The sequence below is a fragment of the Bubalus bubalis genome, chromosome 7 (assembly GCF_019923935.1).
Source record: "Bubalus bubalis isolate 160015118507 breed Murrah chromosome 7, NDDB_SH_1, whole genome shotgun sequence".
NCBI classification, from domain to species: domain Eukaryota; kingdom Metazoa; phylum Chordata; class Mammalia; order Artiodactyla; family Bovidae; genus Bubalus; species Bubalus bubalis.
In genome coordinates this window covers 101,022,541-101,047,721 of record NC_059163.1, presented here as the reverse complement: position 1 = coordinate 101,047,721, position 25,181 = coordinate 101,022,541, and the positions used below count along the sequence as shown (strand labels likewise).

Here is a 25,181-nt window from a genome sequence, read left to right as displayed (position 1 = left end):
ACAAATTTTTTGGTTTCCCAGCACACATAAAATTATGTTTATGCTATACTGCAGTTTATTAAGTACCTAATGGCACTAGGCCTAAAAAAAAGGTTTGCACATACCTTATTTTAAAAACATTTTGTTGCGAAAAATGTTATCATCTGAGTCTTCAGTAAATCACGGTAGGAACATCAAAGATCACCAGTCACAGATCATCATAACAAATAATAATAATGATAATAAAAAGTTTGAAATATTGTAAGAATTACCAAAATGTGACAGTCACACAGTGAGCAAATGCTGTTGGAAAAATTATACCAGTAGACTTGTTTCACCCAGGGTTGCCACAAACTTTCAATCCATAAAAAACACAGTATCTGCGAAGCATGTGCGTGCATGCTCAGTCGCTTCAGTCGTGCGCGACTCTTTGTGACCCCATGGACTGTAGCTCACCAGGCTCCTCCAACCAGGGGATTCTCCAGGCAAGAATACTGGAGTGGGTTGCCATTCCATTCTCTATCTGCGAAGCACAGTAAAGTGGATTGCAATAAAATGAGGTATGCCTGTAATGATAATAACAATAATAAAAAGTAATTGGTGGGATCTCTCCTCTTCAGAAGAATTCTGAGGGCTGTATTTTTTATGAGTGGAATTCCTATCTAGCCTGCACATAAGCCCTGGAGATAAAATATTACTTCTTTGGTTATTATTTGTCTTGGCTGACTATACAATAAAACCAAAGGGCATCAAAGTCCATTTCCAGACTCCTGGGCAGTCCATTTCCCTTCATTGCTACTTTGTCATTTTGTGGTTTCCTGATTAAGCCCAAATATTTGCTATTTGGGTGGAGCCACAGCTTACCAGTCAACCCAGAACTCTTTTTACCTGTATGCTATTATTCAACTTGTAAGTAAACTCCAGTATAACAAAGTTCCTTTGAACTTTACATATCAAAGAAAAGTCACTGTTTTAGACTAACATCTAAAGCAGCTCAGCACACAGAGAGAGAGATGTCACAGCTGTGACTTAGAGACCCAGCTGGGATGTTCTGGCAGACTGTCATCTATTGACTAGAGATCGTTGATTCTAGAAAATGATTGCTTCTTATATAGACATTGGCCTCTGCTAAGTAATCCTTTCCTTTTATGCTTTGCCATTTGAACTGTTGACAATCAAGATGTTAACCTCTTACTTGTTCTTCCTTTGAATGGTTTTGTTAATTGTTACCTACAGATACTATCCCACAATCAAGGCAGGTCTTCGTACAGTACAATCATGACGGAACAGATGAATGGATGGACAAAGGAGACAATGTTGTGCAGTAGATAAACCCAGGTATGTCAAGTCTAGGCTCTACCCATAACACTTCTATGACCTTGGGCAGGTTAGCTTCTGTGGGCCTCAGTTTCCCCATCTAGAAAATGTGTATGATCATAACCACCTCATACATTTATTGTAAGAATTTGAGATAATATATGTAAAATCCTTGAAATACAGAAACTGAAAGAAAATCTCTCAACAGGAATCATTACCCAGTGTTGTACTATTCAGAGATTACACAGCTAACCCTCAATAATCTACATGTGGGTTATTCTCTTTGCAAATTAGCTCCAGCAAAATTTTGAAAGTAAATAGATTTTCCCATGAACTCATTTTCTCTTGGCTGACTTCCCACCACCAATCTCATGTGTGTTTATAAAATGCACACAATTTAATAATATGATATGTATTGCAAGAAGAGAAAGGTAAATCTGTGGTCACAAATGGGATACGTTATAAAAGCAACATTTATGACATTTGGATTCTCTAACTTGCAGTTACTTGCCAAGACTGCTGAACAAGGCCAGATGTAAAAATCTAAATTTCATTGTATTAAATGGGGGGATAGAGTGGCCAAATATTGTGTGGCTTTGTAAATTTTTTATTTTTTTTTACTTAAAACTCTTAGATTATGTCTATGTATAAAGACCAATATTAATTCTCACCAATTATCTTTTGTGACATCTAAAATGTTTGTTGTCACTGGCTCCATTGGGATCATCAGATCAGTCACGTCTGACCTCAGTCCCTTCTCCAGGCCCCTGGACTGAGGGACTGATCATTGTGGTTGGCTGATGAGTTATCAGGCATTCCATGGAGATGAATCCCAGAGGCAAATGAAGAAGGAGCAAGGTTCAAGCCATGAGGAAAATGCTGAAATGTAAATACGTGAGGCTAGCTAATAGCAATGATGAAATTTGAAAATGAGGGTCTTAGGTTATAATACAAAAGGAAAGGCAACAGAATTCCAAACCAAATTAAATACATTGCACTTAAAATACATTACCAAAGGCTGGTGGATAAAGATTTTTTAAAAGAACATTAAAAGAAATGACACAATTGTCATTCCTGGTGTTTATGGGGGAAGAACAAAAGGAAATAGTAATCTTCAACATTTTTAAAAAAGGTATTTGATTGAGGGACTTCCCAGGTGGCTCAGACAGTGAAGAATCTGCCTGCATTGCAGGAGGCCCGGGTTCAATTCCTGGGTTAGGAAGATCCCCTGGAGAACGGAAGGACTACCCACTCCAGTATTCTTGTCTAGAGAATTCCATGGACAGAGGAGCTTGGCAGGCTACAGTCCATGGGGTCACAAAGAGTTGGACATGAACTGAGCAACTAACACTTATTTACACACTTTACTTAGAGTTGATTTGCAATGTTGTGTTAATTTCTACTGTGCAGCAGAATGATTCAGTTACACATATGCATACATTCTTTTTTCGTGTTCTTTTCCATTATGGCCTATCATAGGATATGAAATAGAGTTCCCTGTACTACACAGTAGGACCTTGTCTTTTCATTTTCTACGTTTTGGCTGTACTACAACTATGAGCTGTCTTTTTTTCAACCTGTGCTATAATTTTTGGATAGTGAAAAGGAAACCCAAAGTTGGGTTGGAACTGTGTAAAAGATAACTCCTAATTACCATTTACATGGTTAACAACCCAGAGTCTGCTCTCACCTCACCACCTTGAACTGGTGACCTGTAACCAGTTTTTGGTCCTATGGGAGTCTTCCCAAGTCACCAGGGGGCGAAGCTCCCTTTGGGCCTCTTCTTCCTCCATGTGCAACAGAGTATATTTTACTTATTAGATTAATATCTACTTTGTCCTCCAGTCTGTAGAGCAATGGGGAAAAGTGGCCTTGGTTGTCTTTCTTCCAACACCTCCCACGTCCAGCACCTGTATGTACCCCATAGGTATTTGTTGAATGACAGAGCAAGGGGGGGCTTTACACTAAAGTTTTCCTGCCTATAAATGTTTTCAGTGAATGTGTATAAGTTAAGCTTTATCAAACTGTTTGCTGTGTTTAAATATAAAAAACCCAAGCTGCATCTTAGCTTTTTGACATCCTCCAAGAGCAGGCTTATTTTACCAGCAAATTGCTCCCTGAGTCAGCTAATGCTAAGGTATGTTCAATACTTGTCTAAAAACTATCCTAATCTTCCCTAACAGAGGCCAGAGTGTAGCTGAAACAGCTCTTCTGACATTTGGGAAGCTCCGATTCTGTCAGTCATTTTCTGTTCTTTATCATGTTTTTTTTTTCTCTTCAAAGGAAAAAGCTGTTTTCCTGTGTGTGAGAACGTCCTCTTCTATCTAATAGCACTCAATTGTCTTTCTGTTCCATTAGTGTGCAGGAAACCACCTGTCCAATTGAGCTCAGAGCCGAGGATGTCAAAGTGTCTCATTTTATATAGATGTGCAGCTGCCAGATCAGGAATCAAAGGCTTGCTTTTAATGAAAACTAGTCACTTTTACCAATATGACTGGAGAATTTATATAAATACAGTTATCTGGATCAAATGATTGGCATTTGTACTTCTCAAGCACCCACCATTTTAACAATGACTTGGCTTTCCAAATAAAAGGACAAAGGAAACCTCTGTCCCCTCCCTTCCAATATGCTCTTTCTACTGTGGTCTCTGTAATGGTGGTTTCATAACAGCATTGCACAGGCCGTGTTTGAGAGATCTGCTTTATTCAATAGTATTTTTAAAATTTTTTAAATTAAAGGCCAGTATTTTAAAATGAGAAGATTTCATGTAAAAATTTTGACTTTTCAACTTTTCTTGAAAAATCAAGCACTAGCAATACTGGGTAGTGTTCCCACAAGGCAAATAATATAGGGTAGCCTCTGATGGTCCCCAGTGATCCCACTTGCCTGGTATACATGCTCCCAAGAATTCATCTGCAATGGGGGAGAGCTGGGTTTGATCCCTTGGTTGGGAAGATTCCCTGGAGGAGAGCATGGCAACCTACTCCAGTTGGTTGCTTCATTTTGAGCCGAGGGCACAGACCTCAGCTTTGCCTGGAGAATCTCCATGGACAGAGGAGCTTGGAGGCCTGCAGTCCATGGGGTCACAAAGAGGCACAACTGAGCAACTAAGCACAACACAGCATATCGAGAAAGTAGATTATTTGTTTTAAGACAGTAAGCTTGGGGGTAATTTGTTACACAGTAACAGATAACTAATTCAGTGAGCACAGCTATGCCCTTTGGAAGGCGTCCATTCTCTCTGGTCTGTGCTGGGCCAGCCTTCCCCAGGGTGACCGAGACCCTGCTCCGCACTATGGAATGAGCCACCATTCACTGAGTCACCCCATCAGGAGGCATCCCACAGTCACCCAGTCACCAAGCCTGTGGGATCAACCTCTGGTTTTCATTCTCCCATCTTCACTCTGCCCTCTCTGCCCAGAGTTCAGTCCCTCACTATGTCTTGCTTGGGCAATAGCAACAGTCTCCTGACTCTTCTCTCTGCTTCCTGTCTCCCTCACCATCAGTTCATCTCCCCACACCTCTGCCAGAGCTTTCTTTCTAAACTCTCTCCAGGATAAAATCCAGACATCTGGACTTGGCTTCCAAGTCCCTCTCTAACCAAGCCTGCCCCACACTCCACCTGCACATTTCCTACCCGCTTCCTGCTCCAGTCACCTGAAACTGCTCACTAATCCTTAAATGTGCCACCTAAGTCATAGGTCAGGCTTCCCTTGTGGCTCAGACAGTAAAGAATCCACCTGCAACGTGGGAGACCTGGGTTCGATCCCTGGGTTGGGAAGGTCCCCTGGAAAAGGGAAAGGCTACCAACTCCAGTATTCTGGCCTGGAGAATTCCATGGGCTGTATAGTCTATGGGGTCGCAAAGAGTCGGACATGACTGAGCAACTTTTACTTTTCAAGTCATAGGTCTGTGCCCTCGGCTCAAAATGAAGCATCTCTTCCCCATTTGGCAACCTCCATCACCATCACCTCCTCTTTGAAGCTATTATTAAATCAGACCCCAAGTGAGTAACTGCTTCTTCCTTGCTGTCCTTACAGCCTTCAGTCATGCACTTGCTTCCATATCTTTCATCTTCTCTTCCCGAGTAGTGAGCTTCTTTATAGATGAGGACACTGATACTCAGACAGCCATCACTCCAACACGGTGTCCCGCACCAGGAGGGTACTCATCTCACAACATTGTTTCTACAAAACGACAACAGCCAAAATGATTCTGCTGAGTGCCCTTAATGCCACCCCTTGGACAGTCCTATATTCTGGAGCAAGCGCTACCCAACTGTCCCTCTTCTACTCATTCTTGAATGACTTGCTTGAGTGGCTCCCCCTCAGAGAACACACGCTAATCCTTAGACCACACTGACATCCCTCTCAGTAAGACTCAACACTGTTATAATTACTAACATGGTGTTTACGCATTCCAGGCACTGTTCTAAGTGATTTGTGTATATTTTCATTCATTTAATCCTCACAACAATCAGTCAGGGCCATCCTGATTGAAATGGAGGCGTTTGAACCCAAGCAGTCTGACTTGGGGTCTGCGTGCCTAACAGCTTCTTCAATGCCTGTTTATCAGCACCCGCCTCTCAGCCCCAAACCCCACCACACATGAAAACAAACCATTAGGCAGTAGGCTCTAAGAGGTCAGGCCTTCCTTGTTTGTGCTTCCCCAACACCAAGCCAACTCTGGCTCCTGAGAACAGATGGCCCAGGACTTTGTGGTGGGGCCCATGACTGGCTGGGCTTTGCACCTGCCCCCCTGGGTCAAGGGATGCACCTCTCAGTGACCCACCTCAGAGAACCAGCTCGAACTGGCCACGTTTCATGATGAGGCCAGGTTTTTAATGGTCAATAACACAGGGGGTCAGGGTAGGCTGCAGCCTCCAGGAGGCAGGGGACACCCAAGCTCCACATCTGATCTAGGCAAGGATGCCTGGAGCCTGCTCTGACACAGACCATCATGTGATAGCCAGGAACAGCCGTTGTATCAACAGCTCATAGTAAAAGAGCTGATGTCTAGTTAACCCTCCTGTAGTGTTCAGGAACCTCCCCTCTCTAAGCTCAAATCCTCATAGTTTCTCCAGGAAGCTTTCCTGTCAGAGCTTGAGATCACAAGGGCACACTTTCTGAGGGCGATGCTATACCCTGGCTCCAGGAACAATGAAGAGTGAAAAACGAAAAGTGTAAGTCGCTCAGTGGCATCTGACTCTTTGTGACCCCATGAACTATAGCCCACCAGGCTCCTCTGTCCATGGGATTCGCCAGACAAGAACACTGCAGTGGGTTGCCATGTGCTTCTCCAGGGCATCTTCCCAAGCCAGGGGCTGAGCCCAGGTCTCCTGCAATGCAGGCACGTTTACCATCTGAGCCACCAATGTGTGCTAGATAAATAATGCCTGGTGAACTTCATAGACAAGGATGTTGATGCTCAGCCAGTTCCAGCGACAAACCCATCGCCATGCACAACTGGCAAGTCGTGCAGTCACGATTTCAAAGTAAGACTCTTGGGAACTAAGCTGTGCTTGGCCCACAATTCCACACTGAATGTCCCATCGCTGATCATTTCCCGTTCCCAAGAAACTTCTCAGTATTGTTAGGGGCTTGAAGGTTAACAGGTAAGAGCCATGATACTCTGGGACCATAATATGACTCTTAAAAGTTGTATGTAATTTTATTATTGGCTGCACCATGTGGCATGCAGAATCTTAGTTCCCAGACCAGGGATCAAACCCATGTCCCCTGCAGTGGAAGCATGGAGTCCTAACCACTGGACTGCCGGGGAAGTTGTCTTTAAGGCTGTACTTACGCAGCTTGGACTGGCTGTGGACATCACAACACTTCAGAAGTTCTATCTTAAAGCCAACTGGGGCCAGAGAAGTGTGGAAACTACACTGGGAGAAGCTGAGGACTTCCTTCGCTCTTTGTGTCTCAGAATGGTCTTTTCCCTTCATTGTCACTGTTTGTAAGAAATGTTTTAAAAAGTCAGAAAGCCTCTGTTCGCATTCTCTCCTTTTCCTGAACATTCATGTCAGCAGGTCTCTCCTTTTCCTGAACGTTCATGAGCCACTGATGTCCTCTGTTAAATGCATTGCTTTCAGGGCTGACTTTCAGGCTGGATTAAAAGATATACAGTCCTGTACAAGCGTTAACTCATGGCCATGTACTGCATTTTCAATGGCCCAAGGAGCTGCTGCAGTATGAAACAACACACCTTTTACAAATGACTGACCTCATTTCACTTCATAGAAATGCTGGGCTCATTATTTACATGGAGAGCCTATCTCTTCATTATAAATCTTGGAAAGAAATTTCCATCTTCTCTCTTTAATGTCATATTTTTTTGAGATTCTATTTCCGTTTCTTGTAAAAAAAAAACACAAAAAATAGCAACAGCAGAAAGTGTTATGGATACCTCAGGAAAAAATGGGCTTTTCTAACTAGTTATGGAACTAGCGCTGTCAGACAGGAGTTGATCATTCCCCTCGCCTAGTTCGTCCTTATTTGATGTGTGTGTGTGTGTGTGTGTGTGTGTGTGTGTGTGTGTGTCTGTCTGTCTGTCTGTGAGGCTAGTAATGGATACAAAAACCCTGCTAACATCTGAGCTGGTTAACCGTAGCTCTCAATTTATAAATCTAAAAACTGGTGGCTGCTAAGTTCAGAGTGCTTTGGACAGCAAGGATATCAAACTAGTCAATCCTAAAGAAAATCAGCCCTGAATATTCATTGGAAGGACTGTTGGTGAAGTGAAGCTCCAATACTTTGGCCACCTGATGTGAAGAGTCGATTCATTAGAAAAGACCCTGATGCTGGGAAAGACTGAAGGCAGGAAGAGAAGGGGGTGACAGAGGATGAGATGATTGGATGGCATCATTGACTCAATGGATGTGAGTTTGAGCAAACTCTGGGAGATGGTGAAGAACAGGGAAGCCTGGCATGCTGCAGTCCATGGGGTCACAAAGAATTGGGCACGACTTAGTGAATGAACAACAGGTTCAGAAAGTAAGTGCCTCTATAAGAAACAGATCTTGCCCGATTTGTGTACCCATGCGTGAGGCAGTTTGTCGCTATATGGCCCAACTTGCGCTTCATGTTGAAAACCAACTACCCGAGTTTTAATACTGTTAGGGTCAGATTGGCAGATTGGATCTCGGGGTTGGGAAGATCCCCTGGAGTAGGAAACGGCCACCCACTTAATTCTTGCCTAGAAAATCCCATGGACAGAGGAGCCTGGCTTGCTACAGTCCATGGCGTTGCAAAGAGTCATATACAACCTAGCCACTGAGCATGCACACACACTTATTCTCAGTATGCTTGAGAGATCATGGGTTTGCAGGTCAGATGATGGGTAGAAAATGAATAAAGATACTGCAAAGCAGAAGCGTGGAGAGGGAGAGTGAAATGCCATTTGTGCTGTTTTTGCTAACCCTCATACAACACACACTTTGTATCTTAAGGCAGCCTACAACCTGCTGCGTGGTTTTGGGAGCCTTGACTCTTTACCTCGTCAGCACCCTGTAACGAGCTCTCAACAAACAGCCACAGCCTCAGCGCCCCAAGCATGGGTGAACAGGCGTGTGGAATCACATGGGATGGAATGGCATAGAGGTTAAGCGCTCCAGAGCCAGACTGCCCACTCTTGAATCCTGCCCTGCACTGGCCAGCTGTGGAACCACAGGCCTTTCCAAACACCTGTCTCAGCTGTCTTATATGTGAACTGGGAATATGACTAATATTTCTTTGTTAAGTCAATAGTGTTATCTTTGTTATGGGCTGTTTGTGTGCCTCCAAAATTCAAATGTTGAAATCCTAACCCTGAATGTGGTGGTCTTAGGAAGTGGGGCATTTGGGAGGTGACTACATCATAAGAGCAGAACCCTCATGAACGGGTTGAGTAGCCTAATAAAAGAGACCCCAGAGAGCTCTCCCACTCATCCAAGCACACGAGGACACAGTGAGAAGACAGTTGTCTATGAACCAGGAAACAGGTCCTCACCAAACACCAGGCAATTTGCTAACACCTTAGTCTTGGACTTCCAGTCTCCAGAATGGTAAGAAATATACTTTTGTTGTTTAAGTCACTCAGTCTACAGTATTTTTTCTTATAGCAGCCCCAAGGGACTAAGCCAACATTAATATCAGCATTGGTGTTATTTTAGCTTCTGGGTCTTGGAATATGAACTTGGTTAGATCAGTCTACTGGTTACAAAGAACAGAATAAGCCCCTCAAACAAGGTAAGGTAAAAAGAATCATGAAGAAGTATGATAGGATCTCAAGGAAGTGTAGTCAGACCTCATGGTAACTGTTTTTCTCTCCTTGCACATCCACACACACAGAGGGTTTTCATCATTGCTTCTCTTTGCATTTGCCCGTTCTTTACACAGCAGCTCAGCATCCTCTCACTCTCATGGCTTCTGCCCTTCACAGAACTTCAACTTGTATGTGGCGTTTCGTGGGCCATCTCCCATCCTGACGCTTTGCTGTTGTTCAGTTGTTCAGTCATGTCTGACTCTTTGTGACCCCATGGACTGCCGCATGCCAGGCTTCCTTTTGCGACCCCATGGACTGCAGCATTCTAGGCTTCCCCGCCCTTCACCATCTCCCAGAACTTGCTCAAACTATGTCCATTGAGTTGGTGATGTCATCCAGCCATCTTATCCTCTGTCATCCCCCTTCTCCACCTGCCTTCAATCTTTCCCAGCATCAGGGTCTTTTCCAGTGAGTCGGCTCTTTGCATCAGGTATTGGAACTTCAGTTTCAGCATCAGTGCTTCCAATGAATATTCAGGGTTGATTTCCTTTAGGATTGACTGGTTTGATCTCCTTGCAGTCCAAGGGATTCTCAAGAATCTTCTCCAACACCACAGTTCCAAAAGCATCAATTCTTCAGGACTCAGCCTTCTTTATGGTCCAGCTCACACATCCATACATGACCACTGGAAAAACTGGGCCTCAAATGTCTGATTTCCATGGCTCTCTCACTACAGGCACTGTACTTGCCAGTCAAATTCTAGAGAGAAGATGACTGGATTTTGGCTAGATTACGGATTGTGGTTCTTTGAGGGTTAGCTATGGTAACCCCTGGTCTAATTAGGTGTGTTTGGCAAATATGGGTCACATAATACTAGAATCACTCTGCCCAAGGAGTGTAGGTAGGGGTCATTAAGCTAGAAGGAGTCCATCTCTTTCAGAATTTTCCACAGTTTATTGTGATCCACACAGTCAAAGGCTTTGGCATGGTCAATAAAGCAGAAATAAATGTTTTTCTGGAACTCTCTTGCTTTTTTGATGATCCAGCAGATGTAGGCAATTTGATCTCTGGTTCCTCTGCCTTTTCAAAAACCAGCTTGAACATCTGGAAGTTCATGGTTCATGTATTGCTGAAACCTGGCTTGGAGAGTTTTGAGCATTACTTTACTAGCGTGTGAGATGAGTGCAATTGTGCGGTAGTTTGAGCATTCTTTGGCATTGCCTTTCTTTGGGATTGGAATGAAAACTGCCCTTTTCCAGTCCTGTGGCCACTGCTGAGTCTTCCAAATTTGCTGGCATATTGAGTATAGCACTTTCACAGCATCATCTTTCAGGATTTGAAATAGCTCAACTGGAATTCCATCACCTCCACTAGCTTTGTTCGTAGTGATGCTTTCTAAGGCCCACTTGACTTCACATTCTAGGATGTCTGGCTCTAGGCCAGTGATCACACCATCATGATTATCTGGGTCGTGAAGATCTTTTTGGTACAGTTCTTCTGTGTATTCTTGCCACCTCTTCTTAATATCTTCTGCTTCTCCTAGGTCCATACCATTTCTGTCCTTTATCGAGCTCATCTTTGCATGAAATGTTCCCTTGGTATCTCTAATTTTCTTGAAGAGATCTCTAGTCTTTCCCATTCTGTTGTTTTCCTCTATTTCTTTGCACTGATCACTGAGGAAGGCTTTCTTATCTCTCCTTGCTAATCTTTGGAACTCTGCATTCAGATGCTTATATCTTTCCTTTTCTCCTTTGCTTTTCGCTTCTCTTCTTTTCACAGCTATTTGTAAGCCCTCCTCAGACAGCCATTTTGCTTTTTTGCATTTCTTTTCCATGGGGATGGTCTTGATCCCTGTCTCCTGTACAATGTCACGAACCTCCATCCATAGTTCATCAGGCACTCTATCAGATCTAGTCCCTTAAATCTATTTCTCACTTCCACTGTATGATCATAAGGGATTTGATTTAGGTCATACCTGAATGGTCTAGTGGTTTCCCTACTTTCTTCACTTTAAGTCTGAATTTGGCAATAAGGAGTTCATGTTTAAAAAATCTGCCTCATCTTCTCCATCCTTATGTTCAATGACCTTATTCACATTCACACTGTCTCTTTCTTTGTTGGTTTACTGAATTGCCTCCTACTTGTCCTTTCTTTCATTCTTTTCCCAATTACATCCATCTTCCATACATGCCAAAAATGAATTATCTAAAACGCAAATCTGGACAGAGCATTAAACTGCTAGAAATCCTCTAATGGTTCACTATTGCCTACAGGATCAGCTCCAAGTTCTATTATGCAAGAATTTCTTTGATCTGGCCCCCATCTGGCTCTCCTGAGCCTCCTATCCCAACACTTAACATCCTGGCAGCCCCTAAACTGCAGCATGCTCCCCTCTTGCACTCTATGCTGCTGCTTGTCTCTCTGCTATCACTCATGTGGTCCTCTCTGTCCATATGCCCTTCACTCCCCTCAATTCACCTCTAAGACATGGCTCAGTTATCACTTGTTCTGGGCAACTCCTCTGTCCCCCCATCTCCAGTCTAGGTTGAACGCACTTTCTCTGTGCATTTATAATATCCTACCCATACATCTCCCATTGCATTTAGCATTCTGTGTTATAATTAGATGTGCCACTGCTTCTAAAAACCAGGACAATGGTCTCACCTTTTTACCCCTCTCATCTAGCTCAGAGCCAGGGACATAATGGGCTCTCAATAAAAACTTGTTAAATGAATGACTATAATGGCTAATGTGTATTAAAGTTTAATGTATGCTGGGCATTGTGTTAAGGGATTCACATATATTTTCTCATTTATTTTTAAAAATTTGATGAAGAAACTACCATTTACCTGAGGCTCTGAGGACGTAAGTAAAGTTTTTAAAGTCACACTGTGAGTAGGTTGGTAGAACTGGAATTTGAATCCAACTATCTCTGACTCCAGGGCATGAGTCCTTAACCTTGCATAACGCAGCTTCCAGCAGCCAGTGACCCACAGCCCCAAAGCTGGTAGGGCTCCTGGGAAGACACGGGGTGAGCAGAAGCTTAGGTCAGTGTTTAGTCCAAAGTTCAGAGCATGCAATTCTCCCAGGGAAACTTCAATGGCCTCATACTGAACACTGAGCAAAATCTCAGGTCTAAAACGTGGCTTTATAAGGACCTGAACACCAAGGCCCTTACTGTGCCCTCTCCAGTTCTGTGCCTGGCCCAGCTCCCCCCACCCCCACCACACTGCTGCTCCCTCTACAACTCCAAGCTCTTTCCAGCCCTTTGCACATTCATATCACCTGCTTGGTCTGCTCTTTTCTATATTCTTTCTTTCCTCTTCCATATCTTTGTTTAAATGTTACTTCTTCAGAGAAGGTTTTTTCCCCCCATAAGTAAGTTTCCATCATTTTCTGTCTCATCTCTATGTTTCCTTTACAGTGTTTCACAAGATTTGTAATTATTTTATTTCACTTTTTTGTTTTTGTCTGCTCTTTCCTCTAGAATTATAAGGTCCATTAGAGCAGAGTCTGTCTGTGATATTCCCAGTATCTAACCCAGTGAATGGATGAATAGGTACTAAACAAATATTGGTTCAAAGTTGTATAGCTATAGGATGATTATTAAAAAAAAAACAAAACCAGAAAATAGCAAGTGATTTGTGAGGATGCAGAGTAAATCAGAACTCTTATGCCCTGTTGATGGGTGCAGCCATTATGGAAAACAAGATGTTGGTTCCTTAAAAAATTAAAAGCAGAATTACCATATGATCCAGCACTTGCACTTCTGGGTATATATCCAAAAGTATTGGAAACAGCGACTGGAAGATGATATTTGGGTATTGGATACCCAAATGTTCATGGCATTTGGGTATCCAGTGTTGGGTATCCATAATACCTATATTCATGGCATTATTATTTGCAGTAGCCAAAAAGTAGAAGTACCCCAAGTGTGTATAGATGGATGAATGGATGAAAACAAAGTGGCATATACACAAAATGGAATATTATTCAGCCTTTAAAAGGAAAGGAATTCTGAAACATGCTCAGCATGGATGAACTCAGAACATTATACCAAGTGAAATAGATTAGTCACAAAAAAAGACACTGTATGATTTCACTTATATGAGGTACCTAGATTCACCAAGTTCAAAGAGACAGAAAATAGAACAGTTGTTCCCAGGAGCTGGGGGCAGGAAAAATATTAATTGTTTAAAAACCTCAGAGCTTCAGTTTTGCAAGATGAAGAGTTCTGTGAACAGATGGTAGTGATGGTAGTATAATAATGTGAATGTGCTTAATGTCATTGTCAATTTAAAATAGTTAAGATGGTAATTTTTATGTTATGTGTATTTTACCAGTTTTTTTAAAAAGAGGAAGATGGTTGTATCCTGTTCAGTAGCATGCTGATCCTCTGACTCCCAGTCCAATATCCTCTTATTTACATATGCTAGCTCCTATTAGAACACATTCTGTCAATTAAGCATTACAATCATCTCCTTTCTCAAAAGAAAAGGTCTTTCTAGAACCTATTGAAAAGGGATACTACTTAGAAGAAACTTTAGGGTTTACCTAAACCTGTATCTTTTGTATCAGGGTGCAGATAGGGTTAACATGGACCAGAAGCCATTGCTGATCTGGGAGAGGAAGGGTAAAGGGAGGGTGTGGTCCCTGGAACTTAAAAGCTGTGGTTGTAGGAGAGGCAATGACCTTTGAGAGAGGAATGTGGCAGTTGCCACACACTGCTAGCAAGAAGGGAGCCAGTCAAATAAATATGCCTTCCTCTGATCTTCTACCGGCTTCCCTGGTGATTTAGATGGTAAAGAATCTGCCTGCAATGCAGGTGACCTGGTTCAATCCCTGGGTTGGGAAGACCCTGGCCTCCCATTGGTTGAACCCAACAGGAAGTCAGTAGGCAAGGGAACCACTGGGATGGTCCATAAAGACCCCAGGACACAGGGTAGAGGGGGAAAGGTGGATGGTCCAGAGGTGCCTTCACTATATCAGCCTTTGTTCTAAAAGAATTCAGTGACTTACTCAAGATCTCCCAGTGATAGATATGGGACTGTCATGGTTTTTTGACTCAATAAAGCTTCTACCCACACATCAGTAAGGAATGAGAACATTACTCTAAATTTGGAAAATCTGCCACAAATAGAACAAACATCTAAAGGAAGTTTTGTTTCATAAAAGAGAGTGGTATGCACTGCTTCCACAGAATTAGCATTATTAAGAACTTTTGTGCTGTGGACTTTACAAGTCTGACTCATCGCCTTTTATAAAGAAAACAATTTTAAGATCCTGAATTTTCTTCCTGTTTTTGTCCTAACATTCATTACAGTGTATGGAACATTTAGAAGAAGCTGAAGCAGAGTATTAAATTATAGATGTTGAGTTGAATAAAAAGATCACTAAGTCAAAGAAAATCTTTGAAAAGATTCGTGGAATTACATCCCCAAACAAGGATTTTTTTCATAATTAAAGGACTTTGAGGCAACTTTTCAGACTCCTAGAAGTCCACAAGACCTTACTGAAAAAAACTGATGTGACAAGATCTTTGAACACAAAATAACTGAAACTTCAAGGGAATAAGAAAAGAATGGTGCCCTTTATTCTCCCTAGAGGAAGCAACTCAGCAGAGCATAATAATTAAGAGTCTAAGTTGAAAAATCAAAATTATTGGGTTCAAACCTGGGTCCATCACTTACTAGCTGGGCAAGTGCAACTTTGGTAAGTGACTTCATTTTTCTTTCTAAACCACAGTTTTCCCATATGTGATATAGGAATAACTGTAGCTAGTCAGTCGGGTGATATGAGGCCTGGATATATATAGATACCTAGCACATTGTCTCTCTGGCACTTGGGTCTCAAAACATCCTAGTAGGTAATACTAGTAGTATTATGGCACAATTTATTCTTTTTGCCACCAGAAGTGGTAATATGACTGAATTAAATGACTAATTCATCACAGTTGCTTTGACTGCCATTGATCTATTGATGTGTTAAGACCACTCTAAAGTCCAATTGGACAACGACGGTCTACAATTATGAAGATGCATCTTAAGTGAAAAACAGTGGATGATAATGCTGAATTTGATGAGTGAGCAAGAAAAGGAGGGAAAGGAGGAAGAAAAAGAAGAGTAGAGATGGAAGGAGAAGAGCCCAAAAGATAGATGTTTTGAGGGGTGAGGAAGGGAAGGAAGGATGTCCATCTGCTACCATGGTGGTCCCGGGATCCACAGCTAGTCACATACTGGAACAAGGCAGAAATGTCAGTGGAAGACAGTCTAAATGTTTAATGCATACAGGATGTTATCATACCTAGGATGTCAACATTCACAAAAGGATTTCCTTGAAGGATTCATTACCACCTTCTCTCTGCAATTTGCTTGAGAGGTGTACAGTGAGGGAGGGCCCTTCCTCTGACTCCACATCTAAATTTGTCTCCTTCAGTCGGTGAGAACAGCTCTCTGTGGTCCTTAGGATGAGGTCAGTCTCAGGCCTCTAGGAACCCTTCCCTAATTCTCTTTTGAAAGCCAGGTTCTGTGGACCCTTCCCCCATATCCACAAGCTAGAAACCAAAGGATTTAAAAATAAGAGCACCAGAATGGTCCTCCTCCTCAAGCAACTTGCAGCCTCAAGCTGCACGTTGAATCGCTTACACATGACATGTTCAGCAGATTTCTCCTTGGTCAAGTGTATCAACACAAACAGAAGAGTTAAAAAAACAAACCACAGTCACTCCTGTTATTCTTCCCAAAGAAGAGAATGTACTATTTACATCATTTACGGCAATAACAGAAAAGCAGGATAAAGATAACCAAGCATTTGATGTGTTTGCTCTGGAATTAAACTTAAGTTGTCCTAGCTCAATGTGCCCATCTTTAGCTACATCTGAAAGAGCTCAGATTTTGATGGCAGGAAAACTGGCTCTGTTTCAGTTTCTTATTTATAAATCTGGGTGACAGCCTTTCTAGGCCCCTTCTATCTCCCTTTGGGGAGGTGGAAGGAATTTTCCCACTGTTTATGGTTTCCTTTACTTTTATTTGAGAAATAAACAAAGGCAAATCTTGCTTGGACCATTAAGTTTCCAGTTTCCTAATTCTTTTGACTGAGGTTTGAACCAGTTCTCTAAGTTCTGTTTCCTTCCTTGCTCCCCCTTCCTATACCACCAACATTGCTTGTTCCAGTGCTTTGTTATAATTATGGAAGTTTTGCAATGTTTCTGGTAGGTCTCTTGCAGTTCTTGTATGGGAAGCATTCTGCATGTGGGCATAACTTATTTATGTGCTACATTCCTAATGTGAAACAGCTTAATAATCTCCCTTTGAAGGATATCACATTTAGAAACAGACACCTAAAAGTCTCAGTTCTAATGTTTCTGGATAGGTGATCTAAGCATGGAATCTGTAAACCATCAGGGCAATGTGTTATTACTTGGTATGTTTTTAATAATCTACAAGTTTCTTCAAATTGGAGAATTTGATCATTAGTTCATTTAAAAGAACATTACATGAAATGAGCAGGTAATATTAGTTTCTATACTGCTTTAAGTTATATTCTATGGGCTGTGTAGCCCCTAGTAAAACAAAAGGCAATAGCTTTAAGTTCATCATTATTCTGTAAATAAAGTTAAAAATATATCCTGAAAAATCAGAAGGTTAAGTCTAGCCATGTTAGTAATTGACAGGAGATAATGGTAAGATAATAGAGAAGTGTGGTTATAATAAAGAGAGTTGACCAGGTGCTTCCCTTGTGGTCCAGTGGTTGGGAATCTGCCTGCCAATGCAGGCGATATGGGTTGGATCCCCAGTCGGGGAAGAGTCCATATTCAACAAGGCAACTGAGCCCATGAGCCACAACTCTGAAGCCCACACACCCTAGAACTTGTGCTCTCCAGCAAGCGAAGCCTCGGCAATAAGCTTGAGCGCTGCAACTAGAGAGTAGCTTCCACTCATAGCAACTAGAGAAAGCCTGCAAGCAGCAACAAAGACCCAGAGCAGCCAAAAATAAATATAAATAAATATTAATTAATTTAAAAATAATAATACAAGGTACTTTACCAAAAAAAAAAAAAGAGAGAGAGAGAGATGACCATGACCAGAACCATATGTTTTACAAGGGGAGAAAACAAGGATTGTATTCACTAAATGCTTGCTATGTGACTGGACACTGCTGTGTGCTTTACATATGTTGCTTTATTCAATATTTTCAAAATGCTATGCGGTTTCCATTACCATGGCCTGTTTCAGTCAGTTCAGTCACTCAGTCGTGTCTGACTCTTTGTAACCCCATGAACTGCAGCACACCAGGCCTCCCTGTCCATCACCAACTCCCGGAGTCCACCCAAACTCATGTCCATTGAGTCGGTGATGCCATCCAGCCATCTCATCCTCTGTCGTCCCCTTCTCCTCCTGCCCTCAATGTTTTTCAGCATCAGGGTCTTTTCAACTGAGTCGGCTCTTTGCATCAGGTGGCCAAAGTATTGGAGTTTCAGCTTCAATATCAGTCCTTCCAATGAACACCCAGGACTAATCTCCTTTAGGATGGACTGGTTGGATCTCCTTGCAGTCCAAGGGACTCTCAAGTCTTCTCCAACGCCACACTTCAAAAGCATCAATTCTTCAGTGCTCAGCTTTCTTTATAGTCCAACTCTCACATCCATACGTGACCACTGGAAAAACTAGAGCCTTGACTACATGGACCTTTGTTGGCAAAGCAGTGTCTCTGCTTTTTAATATGCTATCTAGGTTGGTCATAACTTTCCTTCCAAGGAGTAAGCGTCTTTTAATTTCATGGCTGCAATCACCATCTGCAATGATTTTGGAGCCCAGAAAAATAAAGTCAGCCACTGTTTCCACTGTTTCCCCATCTATTTGCCATGAAGTGATGGGACCAGATGCCATGATCTTAGTTTTCTGAATATTGAGCTTTAAGCCAACTTTTTCACTCCTCTTTCACTTAGGAAATGGAGACATTAAGTAGTTTCTGTTCGGTTCAGTCGCTCAGTCGTGTCCGACTCTTTGCGACCCCATGAATCGCAGCACGCCAGGCCTCCCTGTCCATCACCAACTCCCGGAGCTCACTCAGACTCAAGTCCATTGAGTCAGTGATGCCATCCAGCCATCTCATTCTCTGTCGTCCCCTTCTCTTCCTGCCCCCAATCCCTCCCAGCATCAGAGTCTTTTCCAATGAGTCAACTCTTTGCATGAGGTGGCCAAAGTACTAGAGTTTCAGCTTTAGCATCATTCCTTCCAAAGAAATCCCAGGGCTGATCTCCTTTAGAATGGACTGGTTGGATCTCCTTGCAGTCCAAGGGACTCTCAAGAGTCTTCTCCAACACCACAGTTCAAAAGCATCAATTCTTCAGCACTCAGCTTTCTTCACAGTCCAACTCTCGCATGCATACATGACCACTGGAAAAACCATAGCCTTGACTAGACGGACCGTTGTTGGCAAAGTAATGTCTCTGGTTTTGAATATGCTATCTAGGTTGGCCATAACTTTTCTTCCAAGGAGTAAGCATCTTTTAATTTCATGGTCGCAGTTACCATCTGCAGTGATTTTGGAGTCCAAAAAATAAAGTCTGACATTGTTTCCACTGTTTCCCCATCTATTTCCCATGAAGTGATGGGACCAGATTCCAAGATCTTCATTTTCTGAATGTTGCGTTTTAAGCCAACTTTTTCACTCTCCTCTTTCACCTTCATCAAGAGGCTTCCAAGGCCATATGGCTAGGAAGTAATGGGGCTGGGATCCTCATTAGTCAGATTCCTAGGTTTATCTTCTTGCCACTAAACCATTGGAAATAAATAGATACATAAACATATAGATACAGATAAAATTTTGTACACCTTTTAGAATGATCAAACCCTAACAGCAGCAAATGTTGGTAATTATGTGGAGCAACAGGAATTTTTAATGGACGCTTCACTATATAGGTATGAATGATCAAATCATCTGCCACTGAGCCACTGATTAAATCATTGGTGACTGAACTCAATTTCCAGCCCCTCTCCCCTCCCTGGAGGTCAGGGGTGGCACTAACAGCCCCGACTCTCTAAGCCCATGGTTGTTCTCCTGGCAATCAGTCTCAGATGCAGTCCACAGGTCATCTCACTGACGTAACAAAAGACCCCTTTGTTGCTCTTCTGACTTAGTGAATTCCAAGTGTTTTAGGAGCCCAGTGATAGAAACTCAATGAAGACCAAATATATATTATTTATTATGAATCACATTATCACAGCTACATACTATATCATTCCAACCATATGGTATTCTGGAAAAAGTACAATTATTGAAACAGTAACAAGACCTTTGATTGCCAAGAACTGCGATTGGGGAGGTATGAATAGGTGAAGCACAAAGGACTTTTAGGGCAGGAAAAATATTCTATATGATACCATAGTGATGGATATGTGTCTTTATGCACTTATTCAAACTGATAGACTGGACAAAACCAAGAGTAAAGCCCAATGTTTACTATGAACTTTGAGTGATAATGTAGGCAGATATGATAGGGGGTTCCCAGAGCAAGAGAACTAGGCATATGGCTTTCTTGACGTAAGAGAAGTCATTTTGGGCATAAGTCATTTTGTGAGCTAAGCCTCAATGCTTGCCCTTGAATAGGTCTCGGTAATTAATAACCTTAAGGGGACTAAAGAATGCAATCAGGCAAGAGAAGTAACAGCAGCAAAGATAATAAATTAGTTGTAAAGATTCCCAGTTCTATTCCAATGGTAAAGGTTAGCTTGAAGCTTCAACCACCAGATCATCCTGAACCTAAGGGATGACAATTTTGATCTTTTCTGATCCTTGTGACTTCAATCAACTCAACCTCGGACTCTGTGGACCTCCCAAGCTGCTGCATGTATATGGATGTACCTTAGCTTAAAACTTCCCCAATATTGCTGTTCAGGAAGACACTGCTTTAAGAAAGAGCCTCAGTGTTCTTACTTGCTGCAAGTCTTTTTCCTGATTTTTGGCTTGGTTGCGTCTTTTGGCTCAAAACTCACCAGAGGAAAACCCAGTTTTCAGGTAACAATAGTGATGTAGGTTAATCAGTTATAACAAATGTATCATTCTGGTGGGGTACAGAAGTTATGCACATAGAGGAACAGGGTATAATCTCTGTTCGTTACCCTTAATTTTTCTGTGAATCTAAAACTACTTTTAAAAAACTGTCTTAATTGGAAAAAAAAAAAAACCTTTTGCTTTAAATTGGATAACGAGCAGCTCAATGTCAAAATGGATAGATTTTATTACCTTGATGGAATACAGAACTCAATTTAGGATTATATTAGTGTACATACAAGTAGAAGAGAAAGCATGTAGTATATATTCATGTAGTATATATTCTTCTCTGAAGAATCCTAGCCCCATGCTTTTTATGTAATGGATGCTTATGAATGAATGAAATCTAAACATTCTCTGTTTAGATTATTATCCTTTGATCTAGGTGCAAATATATTAAAAGAAATATTAAAATATTTGTGGTTGTCCTTATTTATGAAATATATTGGTCAACTAGATTAGAAAAATCCTATTGTAACTCATATTGACCCTTTCTTTTAGAACAAAGCCATATCAAAGATGTGCTTTTGGGAGATGCTTCATGCTCCCAACAAGGCCCATGGAAGCTGTGTGACTTCAGGACAGTCATTTAACATCTCTTAGCCTCATTTCCTTCCCTGGTGGTTCAGACAGTAAAGCGTCTGTCTATAATACGGGAGACCTGGGTTCCATCCCTGGGTCGGGAAGATCCCCTGGAGAAGGAAATGGCAATCCACTCCAGTACTATTGCCTGGAAAATCCCATGGACAGAGGAGCCTGGTAGGCTACAGTCCATAGGGTCGCAAAGAGTCAGACATGACTGAGCGACTTCACTTTAGCCTCATTGCCTGGATTAGTCAAATAGAGACAATTCCTTATTAGCCTAAAGAGAGGGAGGCTGGGTAGATGGGATTTTTTAACAGGGTTTTTCATTGTCAACATTTGATATACTTCTTCATAAAGAAGTCAGCAGAGGTTCTGCCCTGCCACATCTGTGAAGTAGGATCTCTAGGCCATCCAAGTGGTGAACATCTGCACGATGAACCATTTCTTATCCCAGTCAGAGCATACACCTTCCAGGTTCTATTTACTGACTGCTTCCACATCCAAATGACCAAACTGTCCTTTACCACCAGAGTAGGCTCACAATGGTTGGTTCAGGCGTCCCAGGATCTGCACCCCTCTTACATCCCAAGTTAGACCAGCTGTCCTTGAAGAGCTGAGGCAGCCATGGCTCCTCCTCTGCTCAGCTTCATCATGGCAACAGCCGGAGTGTTGATCGGGCAACGGATGGTTTCTGACACCCCTGCCGTAGGATCCTTATTGTGAAAGTCCCAACTCCTAACATGTGATATGGTCCCACCCTCCTGACTGATCTGATCTCTTATACTCCCCTTCCTGCAGTCTGTAGACTCCAGCCAAAACACAGCTGTGTTCTATGACCCCGACATGTGCCCAGCATCCTTACTCCAGGTCTTTCTTCCATGAGAACCCCCTTCCCTCCACATCCACCAGCAACCCTCGCTCTGAGCACTGCAAGTCTCTTCAGGAAGGGGCTGAGCCTTGTGCTCCAGTGTCCCCACATCCAGCACACAGCCTGGTATAGAATACGGGCTCAACAAATACTTGTTTTGTTCTGAATAAAGCAAAATAGACAAAAAGAGAAACCTAGTGAATGGAGAGGATAACTGTATCACCAGATGATGCCAAAATATCAGTGTTGCTTTTTTACCAGATGACACCAGCCCCTTCCACACACAGGTTACATGCTGTCCTTAAATGTCATCGTATCACTTTCTCCCCCCTTTCAAAGCCACCCTTTCACGATTTCAGAAGCCAGACCATGAATACATTTCCTCCTCACCCTGGGGTCCTTTAGAAACAGCCTCTTAGCTTACTTAAGAAAAAAGAAAATAGCATGCTATATATGAGACAAATGGCAGGAAAAGTTAATTATTGATGTGGGACACAATTTAAGAAGAACTAGGGTAAAATAACATCTTTGGGGACAGTTATTAAACCAAAGAAGTGTCTTGAACTGCTCAGAACTCACGTCCAAGGAAATTCTTAAGAATGTTTTTGCAAAACTCTGTTGAAGCGGAGCTGCCCCAAGAATTCAGGTGTGAGTCACCAAACCTGAGGGTGTATAATGTGCATTTAATTCCAAGCATGGATTTAGTGAATAGTTACTGTGTGGGGGACATTATCCTAAGCTCAGAGCTTCAAGCTACTGTGTATTGAACTTACCATGGTGCCAGGGAAATAATAAATACCATCTCCTTTTGCCTGTCCAGCAACCCCAGAGAAGCAGGTATCTCCATCTTACTTTATAAATAAGCAAAGTCTCATGGAAGGTAATCAGTTGCATAAAATCCCACAAGTTTAAGAGGCAGAACAGAATCTGAACCTAGGTTTTCATATAACCAATTCATCTCTTATGTATCTCATCTCACAGGGGACACTGCAATACAATTGGGGAAACCAGTCTCATAAAACAGTCACAGGGCGGGATAATGCACGATAAAGTACTCATTTTAAGCACTGATAAAACTTGTTGATTTCTGGCAGCCCTCTAAAGCAGAAATTATGATCAACGCCTGCATACCAGAGAACAAATTAATGAGTCAATATTTATTGTGTGCACTTTTGGCCAAGTCCTGTGCAAGCTGCCTTTAGGAACATTAGGCAAAATTTCCTGACGGTGATCTGTGAAATAGGTATTATTGCTAGTGCTCTCAATTCACAGATAAAGAAACTGGCATTCAGGTTAATCATTTATTTGGGGCTGTATTGTTCAAAATGTGGCTAGAACTTTATGGTGGGGTCTCTTCCTACCAGGTTGCTAGGAAAGTAAATGTTAGTTGGAGCCATGGTGTCCCTCATCGCCCTGCTTGGTGAGAATCTATGTGAGAATAAAACCAGGGTGGGGAAAAGCATGAAGGGAAGGTGGACAGAAACTGGCTTCTGATGATGTTGGAAACTCTGAGTCCTGGAGCTGGGCCTGCTGTTGTGTTTCGCTTGATTTGCTCAATTTGGTATGAATTAGCTTCCTGTCACTTTCCAATGAAAAGGGAACTAATGTAGCTATCACATATCAGAGGCTTGCTCTGTGCCAGGTCCTTCAAGTATATTAGAATATAAACCACGTTATGGGAGGGACTTGTCTATTTTTATCCACAGCTCTTACCACCATCTACTCCACTCCATAGTTTACTTATTTCATTGGCTTGCATGCATCCCTCAATAGAAGGTATGTCCCATGTCTGTTTCATTTACTCCTCCATGTCTGGCTCTTGGTACAAAGTCTCAAATTAGAGGAGCATGACCAGTGACATGACCTGATTTACTGTTTTAACAAGGTTACTCTGTATTGAGAAGAGATCAAAGAAGGTAAAGTCAAGAAGGAAGGAAATCAACTTGGAAGCTATGGCAATATCCCGGCAGGAGATGATGGTGACGTGGACTAGGGTGGAAGCCAAGGAGACAGTGAGAAGTCTTCTGATACTGGACATAGTTAAAGGAAGAATCATCCAGATTTAGTATCAAATTAGGTGTGGAGATGAGAAAAATGGAGAAATCGAAGATAAATTTAGGAAGTTTAATTTAATTGCGCAGGTGATTCTTTTGACTCTAAATTGATTTAAGGGTCATCACATCTTCCTTGCCAGTTATTGATATAAAAAAAGACATGTGACCCTCATGAGGGCCAGCAGGGTACAGCAGGACATCTGTAGGGAGCGTCTCCATAAAGGAAATACAGGAAGAGAATCACCTTCTTTCTCCTCTGGATGAGTTGTGCCTGGGTGTGCTACCTGGAACTTTGGGCCCATCTTCAGCCTGAGGATGAAGCCAACCTGGAGATGAGCAGAGAGGTGGACAGAACCAGTGTCCCGGGTGACATCAGTAGGCCCCTGAGTCAACCAAGTCTAGCTCTGAACTTCCTCACTTTGAGATGTCATAATTGTGTATTATTTAAGACAGCTTAAGGCAGGATTTCTATTACTTACAGCCTAAAGCATTCTGATCCAGGATCCTCATTTGTAGGTTTTACAGTTTTATAGGTTTTCTTTTTAGAATGAAGTACCAAACGATTTAGACATGTTTCCAGGGTGTCCAAAACAATATATCCTATATTATTATACACTTGGCTGGAAGAAAAAGATTTGATAGGAGGAAAAAGCCTGGATAGGAAACCAATTCGACAGTTATAGCAGGCAACAAATTATATGTACATTGATTTATGACATGAAAGGAAACAGTCAGTTGAGGAATTGTGAGTGCAAAGCTCCAGCGCCCTAGAGCAGTGTTTTTCCAGCAGCAGTTTGTGACCTGCTCGTCATCGGTCATACGAACAATTTAGTGAGTCCAGACAAGCATTTAAAAAATGAAACAGAACAGACAGAATAGGATAGACTAGAAAAGGATAGAACAGAAAATATCAGAGAACATAGGAAGGATTATTACCTTATGGAACTTGGGTTTCAGGAGATCCAACCAGTCCATTCTGAAGGAGATCAGCCCTGGGATTTCTTTGGAAGGAATGATGCTAAAGCTGAAACTCCAGTACTTTGGCCACCTCATGTGAAGAGTTGACTCATTGG

At 42.1% G+C, this 25,181-nt stretch overlaps 1 long non-coding RNA gene across 1 annotated transcript; it reads right to left on the bottom strand.

Annotated features, from left to right (window-relative positions):
- LOC123334502 lies at positions 1-25,181 on the bottom strand. The gene is made up of 3 exons (XR_006552492.2): positions 25,045-25,181; positions 12,396-12,562; positions 1-545 (listed from the first exon to the last, which is right to left on the bottom strand). It is a non-coding gene; the product is annotated as an uncharacterized LOC123334502 (long non-coding RNA).